Below are 21,758 nucleotides of genomic sequence, written 5' to 3'. Positions count from 1 at the left end.
TATGGTTGATAGTAAGCTGTTAAATTCTATAAGAGTACAAACGGAAGAGGTTAAAATGAATTTTGTCACAGTATACTGCTGCAAACCGTTATAAAAATGGCGGAATCATCAACTACAGACATGTGTTTGTGATTATTTCAAGAACCGCAATGCAAAGAAGTGATTTCCTTTGTGAAATTTACATAATAATAATTTTCGATTTAGGTTAGCGACTGAAAGTCAATTTTTATTTGTTATATGCGACAGTTAGAAGATACTGAGAGGTTAGCACATATCATCGGCAAGAGACGTGCGTGCCCTTGGATTTTTTCGCAAATTTTCTCACACGCACGTCTCTTGCCGATGATATGTGCTAACCTCTCAGTATCTTCTAACTGTCGCATATAACACATAATAATAATAATGTTTTGGTTGCCTCTTGTTCTTTACCATAGAATTTCATAAACTTTGTCTCTTCTCACTATGGATTTAAACGAAAAGCATGCCACGTTCTCGAAGCATACGCAATCAATTCTGATGTCTCTAGGGTTGTTGCTTCTGAAATTAAAAAACACGTTAGAAATCTTTGTGTCTACTTTAAAAAAAAATGAAACACACATGGCCGTTCAAAGCAGAGGGTTTTAAGATGTTGCTCCAAATACTTCAAAAAACCTTTCAAATTATCCGAAAATGTTTTATCAGCTCCGAAAGATGTAAGTATCGGTCGAAGAGCAGTTCCTTTCGAAGATTGCAGCAATACAACGAAAAGGAAAAAAAAACAGCTTGTATTAGAAATCGCTACCAACCGAATCAGGTGGCCTTTGCAACGCAAATGAAGCTTCGAGAGTCAAAGCAAAAGGATGCGGCAGAAATTATTAAAGTAGCTACTCAAACAACACCTTCGCGAGCAACCAGAATCAGAGATACTTGGAAAAAATCAGAAAGCAACCCAGTTTATGCATACACGGATGTAGAAGCTTTAACCCTAATGGTAGATAGAGATTTTTCTGTCTTGCAGTACAAAAAATTCAATCAAGGGCAAAGAAGCGGAACGCGAACATATACCCTCCATATAAACAGGTGTTTGCTGCTAAAAAGATCTGCTACCCTGCAGATGAATTTGTTGTAGTTTCAGAAACTGACATTGAAATAAAGCTGCAGAAATTACTAGACCTAACATCGGAAAGAATCGTCGAGGTAAATAAAAGGAAACTGATCAACTTCACAGATGCAGAGCTTTTGGACATAGTGATGACAGTAAAGTATGGTGTGGATGGCATCACATTAAGAGTTCAAACAAGGATTTGAAAATGATGATGGTAATCAAACTGATGCTAGCATATTTATGTCCTCACTTGTACCGATCAAAGCCACTGCGAAAGATAAAATCCTATTCCAAAATCCGTGCCCTTCGTCAACGCGTCTGTGCAGACCAATTCACATTCAGATGGCGGTGGAAACGGCTGAGCTTGTCGTACGTGAGAAAGATCACCTAGCCCGTCAAATTGAGGATCTTAAACCGATGAAAATAGTAAAAAATGGTCGTAAAATTCGTATTAAATACAAAATGCTCCTTACAATGGTAGACGGCAAGGTATGTTCGTCTTTAGCAGAAATCATCGGCAATATGCTATATATGCCACTACAAATGCACAACATTAAGCAAATCCGAAAACTGAAAGTTAATGAAAAATCTTTCGAGTTCGGTCTAAGCACTCTCCATGCTTATCTTGAGTATTTCCTGAAAGTTTCCTATCGGCTGAAAGTGAAGAAATGGGCCCCACACGGTGCATGCAAGGAAGCGGTGCTTAAGCGGAAGGAGATGATCCAGAAGCGTTTCAAAGTTGAGCTCGGGTTGCATGTCGACCAACCGCGCGCGTGGGAGGCAACGGGCGCGCAGATTTTTAGAAAACGCCGAAAAGGTGACTGAAATCACTGGCCTAAACCTATCTGCCATCAAGAGTTGCAGTACCATACTGCAAGTAATGGTATCAGGACGCAAAGTCAACACAGCTGCTTTCGACAGTTATTGCGAAGATACAGTCCACTTGTTGATTCGTACTATCCCGTGGTACTATCTTCCGGCAAGAGTGCATAAAATACTAATTCATGAATCGGCAGATATGGAGCATTTCTTGGTCCCCATTGGACAACGCTCTGAAGAGGCGCAGGAGGCCAAAAATAAAGAGTGGAAACGGTTATTATACAAATATTTTTTTTTCATTTAAAACTTTTATAAACATACATTTAAACCTATAGATACCGATAACATCATGCCAGAAATAAAAAACATGTCGAATGAACGCAAATGAGGATCTGGTTCACTGGTTATTGGTTTCGTCTAATCCAGTTGTAACAGAAGCGCGAGGATGGCTAAAACAGAGTATAAAATCATTTGCAGAAGACGCTAAAGTTTTACTAATGAATTCAGAAACAGGACGAATAAATACAATAACAAGCGTGTAAATTTAATGCTCCTTCAAATCATTGTTTTTAGTATAACCTTTTTCATATATTTTCAACTTATTTAACATATTCTACAAATATGTTTGCGATACAAAAATACACAATTTTGCTGATCATTGTAACATGCTGTCTCTTAAAATAAAAATATGTATTCAAAAATTAGACATTTGCAGAAGTTTTTTAGTTATCATAAAAACACATAAAAGATCGCGTGCTGACACATGCTTTTATAACTTTTCGGCAGTAAAATAAGTATAGATTCAGAATCCTACCTAGATTTCTTCGCCAATTTGCACCGAAAAAAGTTATTTGAGGAGCAAATACCCCTATAAATATCAATTATTTAAGAAAAACTTTTTTGTTTCAAGAGATAATGAAATACAATGTTCAGGAAGGCGTATGTATTAACATGCAAAATATTGTTATAGAAAGAACCAACATTGTAGGATGACTAGAAAAACAGTTATACAAAAAAAAATCGTTATTTAAAGGGGCTTTTCAAGAAATACTTCATCATTTCTCAATAGTGATGGAGTAATACGACATGTACTAAACTAAGGACACGTGGTATACGACAATAGATCAAATTACTGGTCGCAGTGGTTTTATGTCCCAAACAGAGGGGAAAAAACGGTTTGATGTTATATGAGAGGCTCGGTGGCCTTAGAACTACCGCTTTTTCTTACTGAGCAGAACATCATAAACCCACCAAATTCCAGAGTCGTCAATGGTTTAATTTGTTATTATAACTACATGGTAATAACAGCAACTCGATGGTTAAAAGGAGATCGTTTTCCTAGTGACAAACGTTTTTGCTTACTAAACAGAAGACCGTGTGTGCAGTCCCAAGCTTCTTCGTGTTATAGGATCGTTAGGATATCAATTCAGTTTATCGTATACCAAAACGAATTCTGCTGCAAACTCAACCCTTTTATCCAATACCCCAGTGAATTCTCTTGGCATTGCAGAGGACTCCTCGTCTTCCATCAAAGCGAGTGTCACGTCAACACATTCCTATCCATTCCTCTCATGATCTGCGTTTGGGTGCGACCGGTGCTGGTATTGCCTAGTTTGAGTCACCAGTTTTTCACATTTAGGATGAATTCTAGTCCCAAAGATCGTCTATTGGTTCTCTATGTAATAACAACTGATCTGGCAATAACAGAGTAGCAACCGTGGGCGGTCAATCATGCTCATGCTCATTTTTTTTTCTACTGACAGCATTGTGCTGCTTATGACTGGTCAATCGTAGGGTTGGATCCGATGGATGTTGCAAAAAGCAATAATCGAAGTAGATGAATGAGCGAAATCTGTGGGCTTCAAGCTGACCCCCTTCAAGAGCCAAATCTCGCACATTTCAGGGAAGAAACCTACAAAAATTAAGAGAATCGCAATTCAGTATCACAGCGTCATTCGCGTTCTTGTAGTTCATCTGGACCATCAAGCTCCGATCTTTTTCCGGGAAACATCAGAAGAACAACTGCCAATTCGTTCTTCAAGTGCCCAAAGCTATTCTAGCAAACATCAATACGGAGTGGAACTTACCTGCCGTGTGGCAGATAACTTCAGAACCACCAACCACAGCATCCGAATCATTTCCAGTTTGCTTCCGTGCACTCCAGTGGCATCAAACTGTATCGAGGCGGGAGTCCTACCCTTTAGATATAACTGCACCAAAAGATCAAACTTCCTGGAGAAGAAATCCGGGGGTGATGACAGAGTGTTCTTCCTCTGGGAGGCAAACAAAAACTACAGTGATCTGGCCCACCAGGAACCTCCTCCGGTGTACAGGGGCCACCGCGTTGGAGTCAAAAGTAGGAACTCCTCTCCGGAGAAGTGACCTTAGCATATGAACGGTAGTCCACGTCTTCAACGGTTAACCACGTCTTGAAAAACCACCAACCTCCCTTAACTCAGTCTGAGAACACTCTGGAATGTCGGCAGGAGAATGCGAAACGCGTCATCACCAGCGAATCCAAACACATAAAGCAACCAACGATACAGACAAAACCCTTGCTACGACTACCTTGAGCTTGAGCTTGAGCTTGATTGACCGCCCACGGTTGCTACTCTGTTATTGCCAGATCAGCTGTAATTACACAGAGAACCAATAGACGATGCTTGGAACTAGCAATCATCCTCAATGTGTAAAAACTGGTGATCTTAAATTAGGCAATACCAGCGCCGGCCGCGCCCGAACACAGGTCAAGAAAGGAATGGGAAGGATTGTGTTGACATGACACTCGCTTTGATGGAAGCCGAGAACACCTCTGCACTTCCACGAGGAATCACTGGGATGTTGGATAAGAGGGTTGGGTTTGCAGCAGGGTTCGTTTTGGTAAACGATAAGCTGAATTGATGTCCTAACGATCATATAACGCGAAGGAGCTTGGGACTAAACCCACGGTCTTCTGCTCAGTAAGCAAAACCGTTTGCCACTAGGCAGACGAGCACCTTTTTAATCACCGAGTTGCTGTTATTACCATGTAGTCATATTAACAAATAAAACGATTGACGAATCTTGATTGTGGATGGGCCTGAGATTAGACTCATGATTTTCTGCTCAGTAAGCAAAAACGGTTGCTCTAAGGCCACCGAGCCCCTCATATCACATAATACCGTTGCTCTAATTTTTGTATCCATTCAAACCCGGAACCAACGACAACAACGAGTTTCGCAAAATACACGATACACTAGCGATTTTACCATAAATCTCTTTGATATGTAAGGACCTGGGACCGCGTTTTTCTGCTCAGTAAGCAGGCCACTGTAACCGACTATCTTTCAAATCCGAAAACTAAAAACTACGAAAAAGTACTTAGGCCTTCATTAAGTTCCACTTTCACGCGACGTACAATGTTTCAATTTGCTCTTTACGTATTGTTCAGGCTAGGCCCTTTTCAAAATTTACGCGAGAAATACGCACAATCGTCACCTACCTCGCAAAACTGGTTCCAAACGACAACAAAGGCATAAGCAACGATGGATTGTTGAACTTTGCTGGCTCCGGTGGTGTAGTGCACAGCAAAAAAAATGTAATATCGATCAACGTAATTCAAGCTGATGTATGAAATAATGATGTAATTGTAATTTTGTAATTTATCAGCACACACCCTGGTCGACCACTGTAAACCAATCTACCGTTCAGCGTTTTTGGTTTTTGTTTCTGGATCTTTAGTTGCCTCTGTGATATACTTACACTTGCGGCATACTATTTTGGGAGTGTATATGAGCGTGTACCATGTACGGTAGCTCATCTCTCATCGTGATGGTGGGACATAGTAGACAAATTAGAGAGAAAACAAGGAGGTATTAGTATTAGTTATATGTAAACAAACAAAACAAAAGTTAGATAATGCGGCACTGTAACTACAACTATTTTAGAGGTATGATTCGTCATGTTTAACTCAATGTTTCAATTGAGGCAAACTATCTATCTTACAATTAAAAAAGCAAACCTAAACTTACAATTATATGCAAATGCAAAATGAAACTTGACAAATCATCGTCAATCCCTTTATTCCAGGGCAGGGCCTGACGATTTGAATCTAATTTTGATCAGTGAACGGGCACCATATGGTACATTTTCTCACCATGAACCTATCATTTCCAGCCTATCTGAACTATTTAATAAATGGAAGCCATAACATGGGTTACGCCCCCCTAAGCGGGCCCTCCGCATCCTGTCTCTGTCTTATCTCAAATATAAAATGCCAATGGTATGAATGTATCTATATATAACTTGGAAATGACGTACAATCAAATAAACCCGTAACCCACTCACTTGGTCAGGCTTCAGAATCGTCCAGTGGGCAGTGCACTCTACACTCCAAGTTCCCTTTTTTTCAAATTTACCGCAAATTTGATATTTTACCCATTGAGTGTTGATTAGTCACAATGAAACATTGTGACAGAAGTTGAGGTTACTAGTGTATTAAATAATCTAGGTCCTATTTAGGATTATATCTGAAAAATCCAAATCTGGCCAACGCCCACCCTAAACCTAAACCTGTTCTAATCCACCTGAAATGACTAACGAATGGAAGACTTTGACTACCCAGCCATGCAATAGTCTCATTCCGTGCCTTATGGCAACTTGATGATTCTATTGCGCTCATCTTCTGGCACCACCCAGGGGAGACTTGGTCCTGTACCCAATGCTTAACTTATCTCCATTCCACTCAACTACTCGCAATTTCGTGTGATATAGTGGGCGGAATATTATTATATGAGACAATTCAATGCAGACGTCTTTCCAAATTTGGCAGATCGACAGGTAATCGGTGAGTTACCACGATAGTTGCTATTCAACAACTCGACAACGTCCCATCGTCAACGCCTGCTATGAGAATTTCCCATAGCAGACGCCAACGAAATGACGTCATCAAGCTATCGATCAACTACCCTGGTTATCGCCTGGTACCTTATAGCACGATGCTAGGAGGCGAACCGGAAGAATCGATGAGCTACCTCCCCCGACAAAACCCTTGCTACGACTACCACGGACAAACGCTCACTGCAACACAGCTCGATCGGAGTGGTAGAAGGATAATGATATATTGCTTGCCTGCTTTGTTGCAATATACACGGATGAGGACATAGCATGATCTGAATCGAAAAAAGATATAACAAAAAAATTCCCATTAACACACGTGTATCAACTTCGGCTTTGTTTCGTGAAGCAGCTTACCAACAATTTGCTCGTTTCCTTCTACCACCCTGAGTGAGCTGTGTCGCACGGGCTACTTGTCATGAAAAAGAATGAAGAAGATTATATCATTATTGCTTTCCACTTCTGACATAGCGATATCATTCGGTTCGTTGATCGCTTGTCATTTTGTCATTTGGAGATATTTTTGATTCCTTGGTCATCACCGGTCAATGAAGACAAGGAGTACTCAGACAGTTGAATTTTCAGCTTCGCGCGGAAAGTTTGCCCGGATTCGGTGTCGATTCAAACCAACGTTCGTGATCGTCCGTCGGGTAGTAACGAAATAGATTCCCTGTTTTCGATGGTGGAATTCTCACTTGCTTTCACCTGATGTAACAACTCAGCTCCAGGAATGGATAGAATCAAGTTCAACTTGCTTAAAAATCTCCCAGACGTCGCGAAGAGACGCTTGTTGATCTTATTCAATCAATTTCTGGAGCACAACATTGTTCCGGATGACTGGAGGCAAGTAAGAGTTATCGCTATTCGAAAACCTGGTAAACCCACGTCGGATTATAACACGTACCGTCCCATCTCGATGCTGTCCTGTGTACGGAAATTGTTGGAGAAATGATTCTTTTTCATCTACACGGCGAATGAGAATGACCCAAATTTGAGTTTAGTTCACTCATAATCGGTAAAAGTGCAGGAACTAAGCGATGAGTAAAATTTGTCTCATGGTTTCCTGTGGAAAACCTAAAAAATTTGCCGGAAAATGAGGAAAATGTCGCAAATTTTATTCAGTCTCGGAGTAGTACCAAAAGACTGAGTGAATCCAATCTTTACTTTTCTCAAATTCGGGAATTTTTCCCTGGAAACTCCTGGAAAAACCTGGGAAAACATGAGGCAAATTTACTCATCGCTGAGTTCCTGCACTTTTGGCGATTGTGAGTGAACTAAACTCAAATTTGGGTCGTTCTTATTCGCCGTGTAGACAAATGGGTCGAGTCGAATGGTTTACTTTCAGATATGCAATTTGGATTTCGGAGAGGGAAAGGAACAAGCGACTGTCTTGCGTTGCTTTCAACTGAAATTCAACTGGCCTATGCGCAAAAACAGCAAATGGGTTCAGTTTTCTTGGACATTAAGGGGGGTTTTGATTCTGTTTGTATCGATGTTCTTTCAGATAAACTCCACGATAGTGGGCGTTCACCAATTATGAACAACTATTTGAGCAACTTGTTGTCTGAGAAATATATGAGCTTTTCTCATGGAAACTCGACAACTTCACGAATTAGTTACATGGGTCTTACCCAGGGTTCATGTTTATGCCCCCTTCTTTATAATTTTTATGTAAAAGACATTGATGGTTGTCTTGATGAAAATTGCTCTCTGTACTATGAGTACATGACGCTGGAGGTTGGTCCTTCTTCATTAATCTCCTATCGTGATTGCTTTCAAGCCTTCTATAGTTCCTCTGTAAATTTTGATCTGACCATGATGCAAGAAATCCATGGAATACCAGATCACCATCGGTGAGTCAATTTTTGCAATCAAGTACCACCATGCAAGTAACGATAAAAGATTTTTCACAGATGGGTCAACCATAAATGCATCCACTGGATTTGGTGTATTTAATCAATTTCATAGTGCCTCCTATAAACTGGAGAAACCATGCTCCGTATACGTTGTGGAACTCGCAGCTATATTTTACGCAGTAGAGCGAATTGCCTCAGTACCTTCTGATCATTATTTCATTTTTACGGATAGTCTTAGCTCATTGGAGGCTATTCGTTCAATGAGGCCGATGAAGCACTCCTCGTATTTCCTGCCTGAAATACGATCTAAACTGAGTGCTTCATCTAACTGCTCCTACACTATCACCTTAGCTTGGGTCCCATCTCATTGCTCATTTCCGGGTAATGAGAAAGCGGACTCGTTGGCTAAGGTGGGCGCTATGGAAGGCGATATTTTTGAGCGACAAATCGCCTTCAACGAATTTTTCTCCTTTGCTCGTCAGCAAGTCCTCATCAGTTGGTAACAAAAATGGAATGATGGTGAATTGGGAAGATGTTTACATTCTATTCTCCCACAGGTGTCGAACAAACCATGGTTCAAAGGGTTGGACATGAGCCGCAACTTTATACGCGTTATATCAAGGCTTATGTCCAATCACTGCTAACCACTGTGTGGCAGTGGTTATGGACGATATCGAGCATGTTGTTTGGTCATGTACCTTGCACCGTGTTGTCAGATCTGAGTTATCTACATCCCTCAGGGCTTGAGGAAAACAACCCGCGATACCCGTTAGAGATGTCTTGGCGAGCCGAGATCTCGACAATTTGAATTTAGTTTATGTGTTTTAAAAACGGATAGATTTAAGGATTTAGTAGTTAGTGTCATCTTGTGTTCTCCCAAGTTGTTAGCTGCCCATCGGTGTACCCCCATGTTTGTCTTTTTCATCAGAGTGTCGCCTAGTTCGAGATCAAGAGCACATTGCTCTCCAAACCATGTATTCACAATTCCTAACCTGCCATTCATTTGTTACAATTTGTTACCCAAACCTCGAGATAGCCGCGAGTAATCGGTCCCCGCTTTATTAACGTTAGTTTAAAGTAATTTTGCTATCTAAACAATGAATATCGGCTCCGCATAGCTACAGCAAATGAGCCTGGAAAAATAAACGCATTATAAAAAAAAAAACAAAATTGCATGCATACGTGAGTGTTACACTAAATGTAAAACAAAATGTTAAATTTAAAAAAAACTTTAACAAATTGACAAGTTTTTGATGAAATTTAGCAAATAAAATAACCGAAACTGGAGGTTTTCCATTCCAATATAAAATTACCATCGAAAGTACTCCACGCCTCAGGTACATGAAACCAACCTTCCACCGGATTGATTTTCACAGAAATCTTCTCAAAAAGTTAACACATCACTGCCTCCCACCCGGAACGACGGAACCGCCAAGCATCATCAACTTTATTAGTCAAATATTTGTCAAATCATCCCGCACCCCTTATCGGAAGTTGGCCTCACATGAACCTAACACCATTTGTAAATGATACATTTTATCATTCCATTTCCACCCCAAATCAAACCGTCACCGGAAAGCGCCTGGGGAAAACTGCCGGAAAATCCCATAAAAATCAAAAACACTCGTTAGTTTGCTTTCAATTAAGCCACTGCTGTGTCTCCGTAAGAGCCTCATCACCCTTACCGTGTTATGCCTCCTCTGCGACAGCAGAGAAAATTGCTCGAATTCCTCGAGGGTAAGCTAGTCCCCGGAAAAGCAACCGAAGCGACCAACATCATATCGCACACTCAGTCAGCACATCCCAGGGTGATAACGACATTGCAAATGATTTAACTGTGTGTGGGACATGGTTGTGAATTTGCTGAATTTGCCACTGGCTGTGGTAACGGTAGTGAACACAAATATTATATGTAGGTATAGTTTCGTCCTCCGGCCGTAGCTCTTTCGATAGAAATCCCTATTTAAACCCCTCACACAGCTAGAAAGACCGGTTGCCTATACACAAGCAACGCATCTCCAATTGAAGAGATGCACTGCTTGAGATAAAGAGGAGATTTTGATCCCTTTTAGATTGCATTTAATTTAGTCAAAACGGAACCTTTCAGTGCACCGATGTTCAATGCTCGCATTGACGTCGACTGGGCAGAGCAGGAGATAACGTAGGTTTAACATTGAGAGGGTGGAAAATTGAATCAACTTGTGTCGTGCTTGGTTAGCATTGCGAACAAGCGATTTCAGGGTTTGAAGTGAGCGGAACGAATAGAATTCTGATTACGAGCCAGTCGGAAAAGGCGCTCTGTAGGCAAAATTGTTACTTTAATTTCTCGCTAATTAACGAGGGACATCTGTTCGACATTTGACCGCTTCTCTGATTACGGGAATGATCAGGTGTTTATAATTTTTATTAAATACAGGTAAAGGTAACATATGTTTTAAATATATTAACTAACTGAATTTTGAAGCAGGACTGCTTTCTCTTCATTCCTTTATTTCCCGTCGGTCGTTGTTCCACAATCGAGTGTCATACACTGACTGACCTCCAGAACCCTATGTATCGAATAAATCAACACATGGGCCGCATGCATAGACAGTAGTTGAAACTGGTTATTTTGAGAAGTTCGATGAAACTGCAGATGATAGTTTAATGTTTAATTTGAGATAATCCATTGAGTCCAGATAATCCAGACGAGTTTAGAATGATTCCTGAAGTTAACAGGCAATTAACTTTGAGGTGCATTCCAAACATTATAAAAAGGCTCTGTAGAAAATATTAATACTGTTTTTTTTTATCGACATTAACCAACCCAATCTTGGGCCGGCGCTGGTGGTGTAGTGGTAGCGGGACTGCTTTCTCACCCCAATTGGTCTGGGTTCAATCCCAGCCGAGGTCGGTGGGATTTTTCTGAGGCATAACAATCTCTGGTTACGTCTTCCTTCGGCAGGGAAGTAAAGCCGTTGGTCCCGACTCATGTGTTGTTGAATGGGTGCGATATCCTACGCAGGTGTGGAAGCTGCCTTCCTGCATACGAAAGATTGCCGTCAATGGATGGCAATCGATGTCCGTTGTTGATTGGCACTAGATTGCGGAAAAGAGACCGACGTTAAATAAAGGAAAAAAAGAAGAAGAGAAGAACCCAATCGTGACTAAAACATTTGGTAAAGCTTGCATACAACTTTATTACTCACCATTATATGGCTCAAAAATGCATCAGCTTACTTCAGCAAACGGTAAACGGTGCAGTAGATCTTATTGCAGCAAATTTCTCGATGTTATTCTAACGATACCTTTGAGAATAATAAAATATAGGAGTAGATCTTATTGTAATAAATCGGTGTGCAATAATTTATCGACTTAAAAGAAGGCTATGGAACATTTTCTTATACCTACAGGATAGTTGTCTAATAATTTGTTTGAAGTAGAGCCTTTGTAGCCTCCTTTAGCGCAGTCAAAAGGCGCAGCTACAACGCAAGACCCTGGGTTCAATTCCCGGTCAGTTCTAGGAATTTTTCGAGTTGGCAAATGTCGTGACTTCCCTGGGGATATAGAGTATGATCACAGAACAGAAGGGGAAGTGCAAACAAATCGATGAATCAAAAAGTGTTCGTTTTTCTGCTCAACAAGCGATGTGTTGTGGAAGCGTTCCACACGGGCTTTCTATGTGCACTCACACTATCATAGCATGCTGCCTATCTTAACTGCAGGCAGAAGATGCCTTCTACCGCTAGGTGCGCTAGTGTTCGCAAATGATAAGTGGAGCCACTTTCTGATCCGAAGTTCCACTCCTGTGGTATGATTGTACTTGCCACAAAATTTATCAAATTTAATTATTTTAAACAAAGACTACTATTTATAAAAAAAAAACTAAATAAAACATGATTGATACAGTTGTCATTCTTGTTTTCATGGCAAGGAACCGATTCTAATTGAATGGTCCCGCTATTTATACCCTTCAAAGAGTTAGATCACCCTCCAAATGTGCGCCCCTTTGTCAGTCAAAATCGAATTCCTTAGCAATATAATCAGCAAATGACACCGAAATTGAGTATGCATCAGGACCCTAGTCTAAACCACTTACCACTTACCACTTACTGATTTCTTGGATGAAATTATTGTCAACCATGTTATCAAATATTATAAATTAACAATATGGTTCCCTTCCAGAATTTCCATATATTTCTGAAAAGACGCATAAGTAATACCATAGAGGTAACTCTAAGACTAGAAGGTCCCGAAATAACGTGCTCAACTTTTTGGCTCAGCTCTGGTACTCTCTTCGGTCCCAAGCAATCGATTCACCCCTCGAAACATAGGAAAAACCAATAACCCCTCATTTTATCTGTCAAACTTTCATAGCGAATCAAAACAAACATTGCGTAGTACTAGAATTTTGACTAGAATGGGATACGTTAGTCGTTTGCTTGGGACCAATAGCCTAGTCAAGTAGTGAGCCAATTTCAAATCGTTAGTTTCGTATTGATTGTTGGTAATACCCTCTCCCGGTGAGAAAGGTGACTAAAATCATTCGTGGCCTTATTATTTAAGCGTGTAATCAATTCATACGTTTAGTCAAATAAAAGGTGTGGCAAACAGTATTAGCTTTCTCATGCATGTTACACGCCTACCCTGACGTCATGAAATTATACTACGTTCAGACTATAGTTGATATTAATAACGTAATAACGTAATATAATGTGATATCAAAAGTGCCTAAATAACGTGATATCTGCTATAGTTTGAATGTACAAAGCTTAGAGGTAATCCAAACAAATAAAAGAAAATGCAGATTATATCTGCCATCCCTCTTTACATACCACATTGGCGAAAACTTTCAACACGCTAATAATTGTTAACCCAATTTTCGATAATAGATTGACAAACACGGTAAGATAGCAACCTGCATTGCCTTTGATACTGTCATTTTTGTGTGCTTCATCGCCTTCGCTCGTGCTCCATTATTGGCGTTGACGACACCGTCGAAAAATGGTCTCTTCTAGAAATGATTGACAGTTTCTTATGGGATTTTTCGGTCAAGTGAAAGGATAGTACCATAGAGGTAACTCTAATACCCCGTTCATATTACAGTGTTTATCACGTGATCTACGCTGTCTTGCAATGAGCACTCATACGTCTAGTTTTCACTGGAAATCCTATGTATGAGTGCTCATTGCAAGACAGCCTATATTACGTGATATAGGCTGTAATGTGAATGGGGTATAAGACCAGAAGGTCCCGAAAAAATGTGCTCAACTTTTTGGCTCAGTTCTGGTACTATCTTCGGTCCCAAGCTAATCGAAACATAGGAAAATCCACGAACCCCTCATTTTATCTGTCAAACTTCCATACGGAATAAAAACAAACATAGTGTAGTACTAGAATTTCGACTAGAATAAGGTACGTTAATCGATTTGCTTGGGACCAATAGGCTATTCAAGAAGTGAATCAATTTAAAATCGTTAGCGTATATACTAACCCTTGAGTTTTGTTGTTCGGATTGTAGAAGTCGGAATCTTGAAAATGCAAAGAACAAATTAGACTGCTTTTGTTGAGTGACGGGTTGCGACAGAAGTTTGTCCAGGCATCCACTTCCCCAAAATTTTGTAAACTTTGGTATGGCTTAGCTGAAATTTACTATAAAGGGCGAACACGAAATTATTGCGACACCGAAAATGTCATGCCAATTTTCTTATAATGTTTAGAATCAAACCAAAATTTTAAGGTAGTTTTATACATATATTTACTTCAAAAATCAAAAGAAAGGTTAATCGATGGAGCCTTGAGTGTAAAATTGAACGCATTTTCGCTTGATGCCCTCCATCAAAGTCTTTACAGTGTCATCCGGTACCAGTTTCTCAGTTTTTTTTTTTCCATTTTCTTAACATATCCTTCTCGTCTTTGACTGTCTTCTTGCTCTTCCGAAGTTCCCGCTTCATTATTGCCCAGTACTGCTCCACCGGGTGCAGCTCCGGACAGTTTGGCGGATTCATGTCCTTTGGAACAAAATTGACAGAATTAGCCTCATACCACTCCAGGACACTTTTAGAATAGTGGTATGATGCCAAATCTGGCCAAAATAGCGGAGCTTCGTCGTACTGCTGCAAGAACGGCAAAAGGCGCTTCTCGAGGCACTCAGATTTGTAGATCTCACCATTTACTGTGCCCTTTGTCACGAAAGGCTCACTCCTCAGTCCGCAAGAGCAGATGGCCTGCCAAATGAGATATTTGGAGGCCAACTTCGACATTTTCTTCTTCTTAAATTTGTCGTCCACATCGAACTTGCTCTTGCCGGTGAAAAACTCCAACCCCGGAATTTGTTCATATACGTTTCGTCGTCCATCACACAGCAGCCATAGTTTGTCAGCATCTTCTCGTAGAGCTTCCGTGCCCGAGTTTTAGCCGTCGATTGTTGCCGCTCATCGTGGTTTGGGAAGTTCTGTACCTTGTATGTATGTAGTTCAGCTCTCTTCTTTGCATTCTGAACGTAGCTCTGCGACATGCCGATCTTTTTAGCCAAATCACGGCTTGAGACGTTGGGATTTGCTTTAATCATCCGCTTCACCTTTCCCTCCGTCTTTTTGTTCTCCGGTCCCGGTTTTCTTCCAGCTCCTTTGCCGTGGTCCAACGTAAACCGCTCCTGGAACCGCTTCAACACTCTGGAGACGGTTGAATGGTGAATGTTCAACATTTTTCCCAACTGCCAGTGCGACAGATCAGGAAATTCCAGGTGTTTGGAAAGAATTTGTTCTCTCAACTCGCGTTGGTTCACCTCCATTTTCGTTGAATCGAAAAACACGACTTCGAGTTTGACAGCATGTACACAATACACATCAATGAGAAAGTGTGCAAAATTTGGTTGATTTTTACCCAATGGTAAAAAAAAGTTATGCCCTGTTGAATGTGTCGCAATAATTTCGTGTTCGCCCTTTATTTCCAAATCTGTCTACCTGTTTGAAGCATTAATCCGGAAGAAAGAAATCCTAGAAGGGCCTTCTTTCGAGCTGGAACATCCAGAAACAGCGCAAAATGATCGACCCATAGCGTTAAAAGAAAATCATTAACCAAAACGATCCAGATAGTTTAAATGTTTAGCTAACAGAGAAATTGACAGATGTTTCCGGTACGCGGTCCATGCAAACAACTCTAAATTGAGTAGAATTTACTTCTTCTACACACTATTCTGATTATACCCTGAGACTGGGTAGACGGTACCCATTCTTATGTGCAGTAAGGAGTTGGCAGAATCTGAGTAAACCAGTACCAGTACGATGAGTAAAATGTACCCAAATTCTGGGGAAATTGTTATAATCGCATGTTTAGAATGGTGCAGGTATAAAAGGGAAATTTTTGCGGTGTACAAATGTCCTACACGGTTAAAAAAAGTGCAAAAGTAAATCGCAACATTAAGTTCTTTTCACTCATCTCTGCACTATAGTGCAGGAACCCAAAAGTAAGTAAAGCGGTTCAAAGTAATTTTCAGTTACTTGTGTGCAGTTCGTATGGAATTTTCCACTCGCTTTCTACCCAAAAGTAAGTTAGTTGTACCCAAAGTAGGTAAGTATGATTATACTCAACGTTGGGTTCCCACACTTTACTACCCTTGTTGAGTGGTTTTGCTCCTCCATTTTTGACAACAGGAGAAAAGGAGACAAACTAGTCAAAACTAGGTTAAAACGAACAGGCATTTGAGTACTCTTTTCTTACCGTGTACAATACTGTGGACCCCCGCTAATCTGAATGACACTTCGTGCATATTAACAGGGATTTATTTTTATTTTGAACTTCTTGTAACCCTATGACCATTCGAAATTTGAGTTTCTGGTAGCCTTATTTGTGGTTTTGTTTTGTTTTGATTCTGCTTTTTATTTTGCATCGTTTCATTCCGTTGGCTTCCCACATAGAGTATTTATTTATTTATTTATTATAATCTTAATTCATCTGACTTTTGGTTGTCTTAATGAATAATCTAAGTTTAAAAGGATGCTTAGTCAATCTATACATTCAGGACATTCTTCTGGTAAAAACAGTTAACGGTACATTAAAATCGAAGCAAGCATAAGCATCATTAAACGCATTAGCCACGGCGCGGATAGGCTCATTCATCCCATACTGTCGGTTACGAGTCGCAAGATGAACGAAGTTACGTTGTCTCATTACTCTCTCAGGTGCGTAGAAGTAGAGCTGCCGAAGTAGTTGTGGGGAGTCAATTTCACCGATAATAATCTTAGCGGCAAAGACAGCTTGAGCATTACGTCGTCTTGTTTCCAGGGTATCAATCCCAAGCAGGCGGCAGCGGTCCCCGTATGAAGGCAAGTTAGATGCATCACGCCAGGGTAGATGACGTAGCGCGTAACGAACAAACTTCCTTTGTACACTCTCAAACCTTGCAATCCAGCAGGCCTGATAAGGGCACCAAACGACAGCACTGAACTCCAAAATAGAGCGGACCAATGAACAATACAATGCCCGCAGGCACAGCGGGTCACGAAAGTCTTCGGAGATTTTGAATATAAAACCAAGCTGTCTGTTGGCTTTGTTCAGGACGTCATTGTAATGGGGCTTGAACGTCAATGCACAGTCAAGAGTAACTCCTAAGTCTCTGACTTGACTAACTCTCTCCAAAATCTGGCCGGAGATGGAATAATCAAATCTGATCGGTTTCTTCTTACGAAGGATATCACATTGCACTTATTGATGCTAAGCGTCAAGTAGTTACGGGAGCACCAGCTTTGCATATGATCCACAATCTGTTGCAAATCCTCACAATCAGCGATGCTATTGATGATCATGTACATTTTAACGTCGTCGGCGTAGAATAGTCGGCATCCAGGTGGCAGTAGACGAGAAAGCTCATTGATAAACAACGAAAACAAAAGCGGTCCCAGATTACTTCCTTGTGGAACACCGGAGATGTTCGTGAATACTTCAGATTGCGAGGCGCCAATCTTAACGCAGAGCGAGCGGTCTGTGAGATAAGACGTGAACCATGAAATCATGGAGTCAGAAACGCCAAGTTTTTCAAGTTTGCCCAGTAATATGCAGTGGTCAACTCGATCAAATGCAGCCTTCAGATCAGTGTAAACGGCGTCGACTTGTCCACCAGAATCCATGGTCCGAACGCAAAGTGACACGAATTCAGTCAAGTTTGTCGTAACTGACCGCTTTGGATAGAATCCATGCTGAGCCGTGGAAATGTAGTTTTTTGCAGGAACTGAAAAGTGCCTCGTTGATGATAATCTCAAACACTTTGGAACAGCAGCATAACGATGTGATCCCTCTGTAGTTCTGGACATTCCTTTTGTCGCCTTTTTTGTGCACTGGGAACATGTACGAAAATTTCCATGCCTCAGGAAATTTGCACTCCTGCAAAGACAAGTTGAACAACTTTGCCAAGGGAGTGAGTAGCGATTCAGAGCACAGCTTTAGGACGGACGAGGGAATCCCATCCGGACCAACAGCATACGAGAGTTTCAACCTTTGAATAGCCAATTCAACAGTATGCTCATCGATTTGGAATGAACGAAAATCAAACGCATCTCTTGGAGTATCGCGGGTAGCTATTCCAACTTGGTTAGGTGATGCCGACATATCATTAAAAGAACTCATGAAATGTTGAGCGAAGAGACGACACTTTTCTGTTTCAGAGCTGGCGGATTGTTCACCGAGATGAACATAGTACCTAGTTGGGTGAAATAAACTTTTTTTCCTTGATTTGTTTTCCGTACTGAATACCAATGCTACCGACGCCTGAGAAGCAGCTCCCACACCCACCCCTCGTGATCAGATTTTGTACCTCAGAAAATCCCGGCGACGCTTGAGATATAAACTTAATTTTGACTATTTTTTTTCTTACTATGTGGTTAAATTTTACTCAACAGTGAGTTGTTTTTTATAGCCTTGTCACGCTCAATTTACAGTTTACTAGTCACCTTTTGCGTCACTAGGGCCGCTAGTGTCGGGAAAAATCGTGTCTTGGGGATAATAGAAGAGTGAACCATATTGTTAATTTAAAATATTTGCACTAAGTCAAACTTCAATAAAACCACTTTGAATAGTAAATCTTTTGTCACATAGTTGGTAGATAACACATTAAGCTTTGCTATGAAAGTTGTTACGGCAGTTCTCGTTGTTTCAGTCTCGAGATACAAATATTATAAGCCGTCAATTACCTTAAAAACATAAAATTAACTTGAAGCACCTCTAAATCATCACCGATTTTGCTGAAAATTTGCACAAAAGTTCAAATTAACATGACAAACAGTAAACTTAGTTGACCCGTTGCATTCCGAACATTTCTGTTAAAATGAACAGGTCTAATATATATGTAGTTTGTTTGTCACACAATTATACTAAACCAAAATCGGTACAGTCTTACAAAGATCTCAATTAACAAATGTGAAAGTGGGCCAGCGTAAAGTCGCAATAGGGACGTAATATAGCCAAAGAAGAATAAGAAGAAGTATTTCTAACATTTACTAACACACTCTTTATTCGCGGGATTATTATCCAAAATACCCTTATCTCTTTATCTATATTTCTAACATCCCGACTGCTGATTCATAAACATTTCATCAAACACAACCACTGATCAATGGTCATGCCGTCAGCGATGAGGTCATTCTGATTTTTCGTATTGAAATTAAAATTCATTAAAAAATATCTGCTGATCGGCCCTTTGGTGTTCAGCGACACCTTTTCCACATCTTCGCCGATTGACTTCTCCCAACAGTACAGCCAGAGAGGGAGAGAGCTCAGAGTCAGAGAAAAAAAAGCTGACAGAATGGCATAAAAAATTTCTGGTCAACGATGCCAACGACAAGCTCTCATTCGGACACCAACTGCGTGGTGAAAAGAATAAATTATCAATAATGATCGGTGGCGGTTAATTTTCCAGGAGAATATTTCTCTCTTCGTAGCTACTTCACAAATCGATGAACTCAACGAAGAATGCTTATTTTAACGGGAAGCCGAACACGATCAGTGATAAATGGGCAAGACTGTTTTGTCATGCAAATCGTATATGTTTTCTTTCGAGCGACCCGGGGAAACGAATTTCTTTATCATGCTTCACCTGTTTTGTTAGTTTAAGTTATTTCGAATGTTATGAATTCCAAAATACGTTTTCATTTTGAGAGAAATGTGAATAGTTGAACTAATAAAATTAAACTCCTGCCAGCCGGTTTAGCCATTGATTAATACAAACATTGGACATGCAGACCGCACAATTTTCCAGACTCGGCTAATCATGTTAAGTGAAAGTATCTCCATTATTCACCTGTTTTGATACATCTGACCGTAGATCAAGCTCCATATTCGAACTCATCAAGCAATCGGCTCCGCGCGTTCGCATCATTAGAGCAAACCACTTGCAGGCAGACCAGACGAGTAACTAGACCACTCGTTGTTTAATATTAATTACGTCGATTCAATCAAAATCAAAGGCCAAACTGATCCTGCTGAGCGAATAAAAGGGGATTTTCTCTAGTAATCCACCGAAATTGATAAACATGAGCGTAAACGAAGCGAGATACCTCTTCAACGGGGTAGAAAAAATCGAAGCTCTCTCGTGTCAGTGCCTCGCAGCCTCTGACTTACGAGCCGAAGGATGATGAAACATGAGAGAGAAATCTGGTAACGAAAGGCAAAAAAATCTTAAATCAAATTATCTCGTGGCATAGCAGAAAGAAGACTTCACATCTGACTTTGAACTAGTTTGGAAGATCAAAAGAAACGCAGAACATGAAAAAAATTAAATCAAAGAGGATGAATGAAAAATTGATTTCAAAATTTTACACCTAATTTAACCTTTAAATTTTCGTAATTTTTCTTTAACGATGGAAAATATTGGAGGGACGAAAACACTACTACTGATTGTGGAGGAAGAGTTGAAAGTGAAGATCTGCACTTGAATATTGACACGCGCACAATTTGTTCTGAATATCTCAAATCAAGTCTATTTCTTTGCTGTATGAAGATATGGATATATTCAACTTTATTTCAAAGTGCATATCTGACACGAGGTAGCTTCAAGCAGTTTTGTTTATTTAAAACAGTGCTGAGATTTATCGTTGCCATTTAATAATTGCACGCTATATGAAAAATATATATTTGAGTTCGTCACTGGTAGAATTGACATTCACATAAACCTTTGTCAAAAACTGCAATTTCGTGCATTCAGTGTCACAAGCTAAGGACGTAGATGTTTGTTCACTTTGAAGGCTCCACGGATTTATTTAGCTTTCATTTAACTTTGTTATAATTATACCGTATATCGAAAACTGCACATGCTCGTCATTGACTACATTGTCACTGACAATTGACATAAAGTCCCTTGCATATCATTTTTAGTTTGAGTGACATCTGGTTTGTCAATGGTTGAGGTTTTGCAGCACTGATTGGAATGTATACGATGGCTTCTATGATTTAATTGTATTCGCACGTATATATCAGCCAAGCAACTCATATTTATTTCGTAGCGTATATATTAGGATGGTTCAAAAAATCGATTTTGCTCCACCAGACTCGTTCGATTCTAAATCAGGTCCTGAGAGGTGGGACCATCATCATTATCATCAACATCATCATCATCATCATCTTTTGGATGCGAACTCATACTAAACGTTTTGAAGTTAATAAAGGAATTACAATGGGGATAGTTTTTGTTCTCATCATTCTAGTCCTTCGCTGTAAGGGTTGATGCATATATTATGTCACGCTCTAGGGGGGGAGGGGGGTACATTAGGTATAGGAAAAACGTCACGATAGAGGGGGGGTGTAAATTTCTCCGCGATTTAGCGTGACATAATTAATGCATGGGCCCTAATGATCTAACGAAAAGTTTGCTATCTGTACTAATGTGAAATTTGTTCAGCTGTAGATTTGCTAAAGGCCGCCTCTTAATTGAACGTCATCATTTATTAATTAATAAAAAAAATCTATTTTCTGACATGCTCCATAAAAAGCGTTGCAGACAACATTGTTGTACTTGGCGTGAAGAATAGGGCAATAAACCAAGGCTACTATGTCATAAGTGCAAAATGCAGTGTTGCCTTGAGAGCAGTCGATTAATCATTTCAGAAAGTTATCGGCATTGATATTAATTATTTATTAATTACCTACAAGTCTAT

The sequence above is a fragment of the Ochlerotatus camptorhynchus genome, unplaced genomic scaffold, assembly GCF_037179485.1.
Source record: "Ochlerotatus camptorhynchus isolate MF236.1 unplaced genomic scaffold, CSIRO-AGI_Acam_v1.1 ptg000338l, whole genome shotgun sequence".
In the NCBI taxonomy this organism is placed as follows: Eukaryota; Metazoa; Arthropoda; class Insecta; order Diptera; family Culicidae; genus Ochlerotatus; species Ochlerotatus camptorhynchus.
Note: the sequence above shows the minus strand (reverse complement) of the source record.